An 11,429-nucleotide genomic window follows, 5' to 3' on the forward strand; every position below is an offset into this window, starting at 1 on the left:
AATGAGGGAAAGATTTCACTGCTTTTGGCCTTTTTCTGACTGCATGCCGTTCTTTGATGAGCAGCTTTGCCTTGAATGGAGACAGAATTAGTACTGACTGCTTGAAGTTTTATTTTGTATCTTATTTAAAAACCTTCAAGAAGTATTTCTTTAAGGTTTAATTATTACATTTTTGTGATCACTGCAGGCCATGTGCTTAAGGTCATTTAGGATGGTTGTTTACACATTGCAAATTTTTAGAAGTTTTGTTTTTAGTTGGAGAACCTTCAATGATCTGCTGCATTTGTGTAGCTTTGGATACGTGTGTTTGTTTTGTGTTTAACACAGTTGAGTTGTTATTTAGGTGGGCAGTCCTGGATATGACCCTTCGTGGTCAGCTGGACTATAAGCAACAATGTCAGATGTCAACCTTTGTGTTTTCTATCGCGGTGTTTGCCCTGTACATTTTAGTTGTTTTTGCATCTGAATGTTTTCAGCAAGAGACTTTTTTTGCCCATGCTGGCACCCTGGATGGATTTGATGCATGTGTTTTATGTTCCATCTGTTTGATTTGCTCAAGTTTCATTAGATTTTCACTTTTGTCTCTTAACCCAGGAAGTCGTAAATGGGAATGGGAAGTCAGTTGAGAGAGCTCAAATGTTCTTGTTGTTTTTACTTGAGCGTCACACAGTATTGAAGGGGAATTTTCATATCCAAGTATTTCAAGGGTGTTTGTGATGGCTGAAAATGTCATGCCTTTTGTGTATGGAAAATTAAAGAACATGGTATTGGTCACTGTCAGACATTTGACAGTGATGTAAGTGTCACAAGTTCATTGAAACAATACTTTACTGAACAACTTCAGTGCAGAAAGATGTGTGAACGAACTGTGCGACCACAGTTAGTATGGAGAAAGAAAACCATACATTTTGTCGTTTTAGTCAGCAAACTGCTGGGTTTTAATTTTATAGGGGGTAAACTTTATTTGTAGAACTGTATTTGTATGTTTACGTTGATTCTTTTATTCAATTATTTATTTACATAATTATGTGCTTATTATTTTTCCTTTGTTCATTAATGGGTTTTTGTTTTACGGAGGACAGTAATTAAAATACGCCATCAGATCATTATGACAGCTAACCTGGATTAATTGATTGATATACTTGATTGATTTTGAACAATTTTGTTTCAGCATTAGATACACTAGAATATACATTGAGATAGTCCCAAAAGCAGATAGGTGTTTCAGTTTTTTTGTTATTGGGTTGTTATTTTTTAGGTTTGTTTCTTGAACATGTTTGTGACATGATATAGTGTGTGCATAGACAGTCAACATTATTCTACTGCAGACTCCACTGATTTTATTTATTTATTTATTTATTTATTTATTTTTTTTACTTCTTGTTTCTTTATTTTGTTTTGTTATATGTTTAGTTTTGGCAAGTGCAAAATTCGGTTTTGCTGTGGTGTGGTTTAGTAGATGGTGGTGAATGTGACTGTGTGTACAGCATAGGGGAGTATTGTAGTTCAAGAAATGAAATAGGCATTTTTTAATTTCCTTATCATTATTGTTGTCGCATTTTTTGTGGATTAGAACTTAATTACCAAAGTCATGATATAGAGGCAGCAACATCGCTGAATCAAGAAATATTCTATGACTTTCCAGTTTTCAGACCAAATGTGACTTGTGTCCAAATATCATTTCTTGTCAGAACATAGGATATTGAAGGTTGTTTGGCTTTTCTGAGTGAGCAATGTTATGAGTAAATGAAAATGTTCAAACTTTACAAATCTGCACCGGTAAGTTCATATCTGATTTGTTTTGGTTTTTTCCCACCCTTAAAATGAACATTTGCATTTTATTTTATGGATTTTTTATTTTTTTTTATTTTTTATTTTTATACTTGTTGATCATTTCCACACATCTGTGAATAGCTGTTCTGCATGTTTGACAATTCTTGTTGTTGTTGTTGTTTTTGTTAGTAGTTTGAAAAAACATTTTAACATTGTGTTATCTGTACATTTCTGTTAGCTGTTGTGCTCATTTATCTGTTTTTGTTGACCATTTTCAGCATTTTGTTGATTCTTGTGATTTCATGTAGAAAATGTTTTGGTTTTGTACTGTTCAGTATTGAATTGATATTTTGTGATCTTGTTCTTTCAGTTAAATAAGTTTACTTTTAAAAGGTTATACATTTGAATAATTGCAAAACATGACCACTTTGCATTGTCTCTTATGATTTTATCCATTAGCCTTGTATCTTCAAAGTAATTTATACAGTTGCTTGATGAAAAGTCTGGTTCATTTTAATCTTTGTATGGGAAGTTGTGGGGGTTTTGAAAGTTATACACAGTTGTTGTGATCCCATATAACTTGCACCAAGTCTTTTATTGTATCATTTTCACAGAAAAGAAAGGAAACAGAACAACCCCCCCCCCACACACACACACACACCCCCCCCCCAAAAAAAAAGAACAAGGAAAAACAAACCAAAAAACTACTGATTTGGTTTTCTGAAGTACCTCACTTTTTTTCCAGATTGATAATGTTTACCTCCCCATTCCACAGAGCAGCAAATGCAGCACCATCATGGTTTTAAAACTGGGAGACGAAAAGAAGAGAGGGCAAACTCCTGCCTTCAAGGAGAGAAGAAAAGTAATGAAAAAATAACAAATAATGAGGCCAGGAGATGAAATGATGAACAAATAGTAAAGAGTGGTAACTCTCTCCATTCATAAGGTACACATCTTCAAGTCAGAGCTGCTGAATCGGTAGCATTTAGCAGCACTGACTTGAAGTTGTGCACCTTGTGAATGGAGAGAGTTACCACTCTTTACTATTTGTTAATGAAAAAATAATTTGGGGGGGTGACCTTTGGAAATCTTATCTTTCTGTAAAAGAAATGTATTCACTAAAGAAATTATTTATTTCACTTAACATGTGATCTGAGAAAAGGATCACAACTTCCTATATCTTTTCTTCTTCTTCTTCTTCTTCTCCTCTATCCCTGAACATTACCTTTCACTACAATAAAAGACACAAGCTTCTTAGCTAATGTTCAAAGATGTTTTTGATATATTTTCAGAACTGTTGCCCTTGACTTTGTTTTCCAAGGGTGTTTCAAGTGGAGGTTGTATGTTTTGCTTCATTCTTCTTGTTACTATGATTGTGATAATTGTTAATCATTTATCATTTATGTATCACTTTTGTGCTACATAAACCATTAACTTTTTATGTAAAAAAAAAACAACAAAAAATCAACGTTGATCAGTTATGTTGTTTGTGTTTTTATATCCTTAAAGACAAAATTCATATCTATTTTTATTTTTATTGTCCTTCATCTTTCCTGTGTGCATATCCCTGATGTGTTTTTTGTTTGTACATGTCTTTCAGAGGAGCATGTGTTGGATTGTTGTTTTTTTTATTTGTATGGGATGACTCTGTAAACAGGATTATAGTTCTGATTTATTTGCAGTAATCTTGCCAGTTCTCCTCAGTTTTGTGTGCATGTGTATGTATACTTGTGTGTGTGTGCGTGTTTGAAATCACCTTTTTAATGTTGATGAGGCATTTTTGATTTTTGGGCATTTTTGATTTTTGGTTACAATCAGATACATCAAAGGTTAGCAGCTGCTATGCTGTGTCACCATGTTTCTTCTGTTTGAAACAGTTTGCAAATGAGCTGTTCTTCCTAGTCCCTAGTTTATGGCATCAGTGATATATTTTGGTCTCTTGTTCAATCGAAATCGATTGCTAACATGGCCAGCTGCTGAGATGCCAAGTTCTGATTGGATGGTCATGGGCAATATTTTATGTGGGTAATTTTTGAAACGGGAATCAGATTCCTTCGGTGCAGACACTCTTGTGAAATGTCAGGTGCAGATGCTCTTGTGAAATGTCACCACCCGTGTTTAGTCTGTGTATCTGCACTAAGTATTTGTGTATGATATACGGTTCTTCACCTCTCTTTCCCCAGAGTTTCAGATTTGATTTGCTTTGGAAATGATCATTTTGGCTGTCTGGGGAAAATTGAAAAAGAGACAGCAGAAAAAAAAAAAAGACAGCAGTATAACAGAGGCATTGAAGGGGAAGAAATTCATCGGGCAAAGATAGTGAAGGGGATGAGGTTGGTGTGCAGGAGAACATGGATGTGGGGGGAGAGGGTTGGGGGGTGGGGTGGGGAGTATCTTGAGGTATTTGTCATCAAAGCTATCACACATTTATTATTGCTCAGCTGTACCATTTATTATTTGGTACCAGGGATTTTACACTCAGTGTCTTGTCTCAGGACAATAGACTGGAAAGGTACCATATATATATATATATATATATATATAATATGTGTTAGCCACTCTTATGATTGTTTTTAACAAATGTGTAGTGTCAGATGTGGGCAATTTGCTGGCAGTAAGATATTAGGATATATATGTATTCCAAGATCCACTCTCAGTCAAAAGTGATGTCAAACATTTGTTGTTTCAGATGGAAGTCTGAAATAAATAACTGGTATTAGCAATTTATAGATGTATTGTGTGGAGCTGAAAGAAAAAGATATCAGACTGAACTAAAAAAAAAAAAAAAAATCTTTAGCTGTTTGTAGACGACCAAAAAGATTACAAATAAAGATCAAATATGAATGTCTTCTAACAGTTGATTATACACAAATCTGTATTAATGAATAAATGGCCAAGTAAACAAATGAAATCTGCAGGGTTTGAAGCTCAAACCATATCAGTATGAGGTTTAATTTTTCCAATATTCTTTTGATGATTTAATGTGTGTTTGCTTTATTGCATTTGTTCCCCTTCTGCTTTATTCCTTATGTTGCGACATTTGTGAGTCAGTATAAATGGGAGGTTGTGTTGTAGGGAAATGTATTCTGTTGTTGGTCATTATTGGAGACAGCTAACTGATCTGTGTGTGTGTGTGTGTGTGTGTGTGTGTTTATATGAAGGTGTTTGTTTTATCATGACAAGAAAACTTCCCTGTCCTGTTTGTGTCATCTAAGTATTGTTCATGACAAGTTTCAGAACTACTCTTGTCCTCCAATTTAGTCATTTTACTGTCTCTTAATGAGATGGTTTAAGAAGTTGTTTTTTTGTGTGTTTTTGTGTGTGTGTGTGTGTGTGTGTGTTTTACATATATGTGGTGTTTGCTTATCATGACAAGAAAACTTCTCTGTTCAGTTTGTGTCATCTCTGCATTGTTCATGACAAGTTTCTGACTTTTTCTTGTCCTCCAGTGGTCATCATACTCTTTCTCATGAATGCACACACGTTTTAGGCACAAAGTATTTTAGGTTGTCTTTTTGTTTTGTGTTGCCACTTTGAAGGGTTTATTTTGTTGCATTGGTGGTGTGAAGGAAGTTGTTTGTCTGGGTGGGTCACTTTAACAGCACAGAAGAATGGGGAAAGAATGAATGAATATTGTTTGTGTTTGTTCATTTTTTTTTCTTTGCAAAAGGGATCAGTTTTGTTTGTTTGTTCATTGTTGTTTTTGTTTTTCATGTGTTCGTGTGTGTGCAGATCTGATTGTGTATGTCCGTGCTTTGTTTCTGAAGAGACAGAACTTGAGTTGATAATGCTAATAATTATAAGAGAGTGAATGAATTTCCATATTGGCTGTATTGAATGGATTTATGTTACTGGCATGACTCTTTTATGTGTTCAGCATGGCATTAGTTACGAACAATGAAATTTGAAGTGTTGGTTCCATAATACCAGTTGGTGTGTGTGCATAACCCAGATCCTTACTTGGAAGACCTACCGTGCCTCACTGCCAGATTATATATCTTTATTGTTGTACATGTCATGTATATCTCGGTCTGTCTATTCTGATATAATATCAGTACAATATATATCATTTGTTTTGTTCTCACATTCAGCTGGTTATACTGACAGGATTTCTTTGTGTCTTGTCATTATTGATCCAGTTCGGTTGTTGTTTTTTGTTGTTGTTGTTTTCTAATAGTTTTCTTGTTCTGGTTTGTTTTATTCATATATTCATATATATATATTGATGTCTATCTATCTATCTATCCTTAATCTGTATATCTGTCTATAGATATATGCGTAGATATATATATTGTTATAGAATTTTTTTGAAATAATAAAAAGTTGCATGTTCTTGTCATTTTTAAGTCTTGTTTTTTGTTCATTCTTGTTACAAGAAGCGGTGTCCTCTTGTTGTTTAGATACTGTATTGCTGTTTGTTCTAGTTGTCGTTGCTGCTCTTTTTCTTCTTCATTATATTTGTCTTTTTTTTTGTTTTTTTGTTTGTTTGTTCAGCTAAATATTTATTCAGACTGATAGATAGATTATTGATAAACTGATCCAGAGAGGGATAGGTTGATTTATGGACATGCAAAGCTTTATTAAGATGTGTTTTACTAGTTTTGGTCAGTGATGTGTAACAATTTACAGTGACCAAATAGGGTTAAGCTTTCCCACTTGTCTCGCTGTGTGTTTGACTAATGGGATTGAAACAGTTTTTGAAAGGGCATGGACCAAAAACAAAATAGTACAGCAATATAAATTTGAAATGTGGATCACATTTCTGAACAGCGAGTAACACTGTTGGACATGATATAGACCAAGTTTGACAGATGGTGATAGCTTGGTATGATTTTCTTTTTATGCAGTATGTGTGACGCTGTTTTCAACAACTGAACAGATTAATAGAGTTCAATACACAAACCAGATTGTAAAACTGATGAAATATTGATGTGATCATTCATTTTGGGGTTTTTTGTTGTTGTTGTTTTTGTTTGTTTTTATAATGAAAAACAGTATTGAATGAAAATGATGTATTCATACAATTGGAATGATATAGTATTAATATAAACATACATGAACCAGACAGTAATAGTCATATCTTTAAATGCAGCTTTTATGATTTCATTTTGATTTTATCTTTGTATTTTCCTTCATTGTTTGATAAACATAATCACACTTTCAATTACATAAAAGGGGAAAATGACAAAAGGTCAATAATTGTATTGAAGATAAATACTTATATAAATAGATAAATAAAGCTGATGTGATGAAGGAAATGGTATAATTTAAGATTGTTGTGTACACAGATGCTTGAAAAATGTTGTTGCTTTGATACTGCTATAGTATCTGGCTATATGTGGTTGTCAGTCCATACAAGAGAAAAAACAAAAAAACAAAAAATCAATTTTAAGGGGAAGGAATCATTTCTTTCTGACTTCTCTTATCCCAATCATGATGCTCAGATTTTGTTGTTGATTTTTTAAAAATAATGTTTTACCTGTTTTTTAAATTTTATTTTGAGACTGAAGATTTTTTTTGATTGCAAGCTTTATAAAACTTTTGACTGTTATTGTTTGCTTGTTTTTGTTCTTATCATTGAGTTTGAGCTATGGTTTATTTTTTAAAACTAATATTTTTGTGTATTAGTTTCTTCAGGCGTTACTTGCCATTGTTGATTAAGAACAAATATGGAATTATTATTTACCTGATCAGTTTTGAAACGTTTTGTATTTCAGTTTTCCACTGTTCTAACTTTTTTATGTGACTTAAATTGCAACCAATCTAACAATAATCCCTCCATCCCCACTCCCCTCTGCCACCCCATCCCACTCCACACCCCTCCTGTCAGTCCTCTTCCCCCCTTAACCCCTCCCCCTCCCCCCTCCTGCCCCTCCCCCCAAAAAAATGTAGCATGTGTTATCCCAAGTAGTATATTTATTATAAAGGGGACGGTACAAAAGAATTTAGATTAATACTGAATTAGGATAAACAGAGAAAGGATAGAAAAGATCTGCGAGCAGGCCAGACACATGTAGAGGCCTGTCACAAAAAGTGATTTTCTATTGTTTTATTATACAATAGTTATAAGAAGAGAAGAAGAAGAGATGACAATGCCTGAGAAGAAGAGATGACAATGCCTGATAAAAGACACAAAGAAAGATCATAAGTAGATGTCAGACACAAGTGGATAGTGAGCACATGTATACATATTAACATGGAATGACTACCACTTGGTTTGGGATAAGCAACAACATAACATAACAAAATATGTATGTGTGAAGACCAAATGCTGACAGCAAATGACATTTCTATTACATTTAAATAGTGCAGTTACAGTGGTTGAAGCTATGTTGATTTAGTGAAAGTACACTGACAGTATAGATTTAAGTAAAGCTCATACTGTGTCAAAGTGACTCAAATGAATCAGTTATCATGTAGCACTATACTGGAGTAAGCTGTAAGGTATAGAGCTTGATAGCTTAATTACAATTAACAGATTGTGATACATATCAGATGGTTTTAACCAATAACTGATATTAATCCAACACTATCTTGTAATCACCACAACAGAACACTACACACCCATAGTTACTGAGCACGCTGTAACTGTGAAGCTATAGTACTGAGAGTCGGTGAAACATTGTAGTAGTACAACTGATATCAGCATGTAAAATAATACATGAATAATAAACAAAGTAATGGAATAAGTGGCTTTGATATTAAATACTGGCAAACTGAGAGACCTGATAGCCAGTGCTCTGTAGAATGATTGGAAGAACTATCATTGCATGACCATTAAATGGATTCAGCTAAAGGCCCGTGCTCTACATTTTAATTTCATCCGCTCACACGGTGCTACAAAAGTGGCGTCGCCAACAGGATAAAGATCCATCACAACATAGATCCAAATTATTTCTTTTAATGTTTTTAATTCTTTAAATCTCTGTTCAAAATATAAACTCCTTACCACTAAGTTGTTACAACTTGGCACTGTGAGCTAGGATCGTACAGGGACAAGAGGTTGTATTAACAGTCACCTAGGGTAGTTTTAACATTGGAGAAGAGAGAAGACAGTGCAGCAGGTACACAAGTCCACGGAAAAGAAACATCGCCTTCATTGAAACGGCTTCAACCTACTTCCTCCTCAGCCTCTTTGTGGCTTTAGTCTGCTCTCTCTCTCTCTCTCACTGTGTAGTCCAAGGCAAAAGGCCAGTGTCACACATCATTGCTAAATAAAACAATAGAAAAACCCTTTTGTGACTGGCCATCTATATGTCCTTAGCCTGTGTGTGGATCTTTTCTGTCCTTTCACTTTTTATACTATCTAATTCAGTAATAATCTAAATTCTTTTGTACTGTCCCCTTTTATATACCACTTGGGTTAACACGGCTACATAAATAACCCCCTTTATTCCCCTCTTCCTCCAAAAAAACCAAAAAAACCCCAAAAAACAACAACAAAAAAAACCCTGAAAAATTACTTGTTTTTTTCATATAAAACTGAGCAGATATTGACAATACTTTATTATTCTTCATTTTATTAAAACAATGACACAAGATGTTACTTTTAAAAGAATTTTTTTTTTTAAATCTGCATGTATATATATATATATATATGCATGCACATATTTTTTTTCTGATGAGTATCTTAGCTTTATAAGTGTGCTGTTTGTTGGTAGTTTCAAGATTCTCAATGATTTTTTATTTTATTTTGTTAGTATTGTATTAGATTGTAATTATTCTTTTGTACTCAATTTCAGTTTCCATTCTGTTGAACTCAGTAGCGTTATTAATTTTAGGTGTTTTTTTTTATACAGTCACACTGTTACTACCTTTAATTTTGTAGTCATCTGTAACACATATTGTGCACATTTCTTATATTATTTGCCAGCCATAGTAGTTATAATTCTGTTTTGTACTTTACCCTTACGCCCATATAAACTGTTATGGTTTTCCAGTATATTCCATTATCTTAACCACAAACTTTGATGATCTTGCAATTCTTCTTTGTCATTGACATTTAGCCTGCAAACGATTGGATAATATAGCTTGATGCCTGTTCTGGGTTTTATTGAACACTGTGCTTTACTGTTGTTGTTATAACATGTCTCTGGAAATGCTGTCTGTGAATCCCATAGAATCTATTTTTCTCATCAGTTTTTCACTTCTTGCAATAAACTGCTTCATTACCCAAGGCATTTTTGTGTTTGTGTGTGAGCGTTACATGTTTTGGGTTGGCCATGTGTGACATATGTGTGTTTGGTCATGCCTGATCAACAAGGCCAGAAATGAAAACTCTGTGTGTGTGTGTGTGTGTGTGTGTGTGTGTGTGTGTGTGTACTGAAATAGTTTGCTGACACTTCATTATTATTATGATCTCTTGATGACAAAGCTATGTGTATAACGTCTTCCTTATGACAGTGCATCATTGATCATTGTATTCTCATCCCTACCTCACAACACTCCCATCTCCACCAAAAAAAAAAAAAAAAAAAGTACAGCAATAAGCAGGATATAACAAATAACCAATGCTCATAGTGTCAAGGTGTTTGTACTGGGCATTGTTAAACAAAAAATACAGTCACCTTAACTCCTTTCAATTGGTGAGGGTTTTGCACTTCTTTCTCCATTAAAAAAAAAAAATCCTTTTCAATTTAAAAAAAAAAGCACTTAAAACAAAAATCCATATTTTTCCAACATTTATTGCATCAAGGCATCCATAATTGAACACATAATGCAAACTGATAAGAGAGGGAAGGGAAAGGGAGTCACGGTTGGTGTGGGGGAGGTGTGGACATTCATCTAAAATAACAATTGTGGATAGACGATAAACAAATGAAACACACAAACACACACACACATAAACACACCTCCCCCCCCTCCCCCCCAGCCCCCCTGTTTTCAGTAGAGATTAATAAGATTAAAAGATCTATCCCTTCTGGGTCAAAATAGTTCAACAGCTTATGCACTGATCCGTATGTTTGTGACAGACACACACACACACACACACACACCTTTCACTCACACACACACACCACACATACACTCACACAGTGTTCTACACACACACACACACACACACACACACACACACAAAAGAAAGGAAAAAAAGAAAAAGTTAAAAACCTGATTCTGATTCTGATTCTCACAGTGTTCTCCATACACACATGCTTACACACACTTTCACACATATGCACACTCACACACAAAAAGGATCACCATATACAAGCTGGTGAAAATACACATTTTTTCTAGTGTTTTTTTAATGTGAAATTCGGCCGTTTGTCCGAGTTGAACACAATGCATCACTCGAATAATAAAAAACCAGTGAAAAGTGCGGAAGGGGGTTAATTTGTTTCTCACTCCTTTTTCTAAAAGACGGACACATTAATCTCCCATTGGAAAGGCACGAGGCGAGATTTCCAACACGCGCGTTTCTCTCAGAATGTAAATAGCATGTGATGGAGAACTGCTGATCTAAGCAGGGATTCTGCACATGCTAGAATGCCTTCTCTCTGTATGCTTTATTCAACTGAACGTGTAACTACTGATCGGGGTTGTTTAAAAAAAAACCCCATTTTTATAGTATTTTTCTCATCATTCTATTTTTATTTTATTTGTCTATCTTTGGGCGCTCCTTCTTTCTACCTTTATTTCTTTGAGGCGATCGACTG

This window comes from Babylonia areolata, chromosome 14, assembly GCF_041734735.1.
Source record: "Babylonia areolata isolate BAREFJ2019XMU chromosome 14, ASM4173473v1, whole genome shotgun sequence".
In the NCBI taxonomy this organism is placed as follows: Eukaryota; Metazoa; Mollusca; class Gastropoda; order Neogastropoda; family Buccinidae; genus Babylonia; species Babylonia areolata.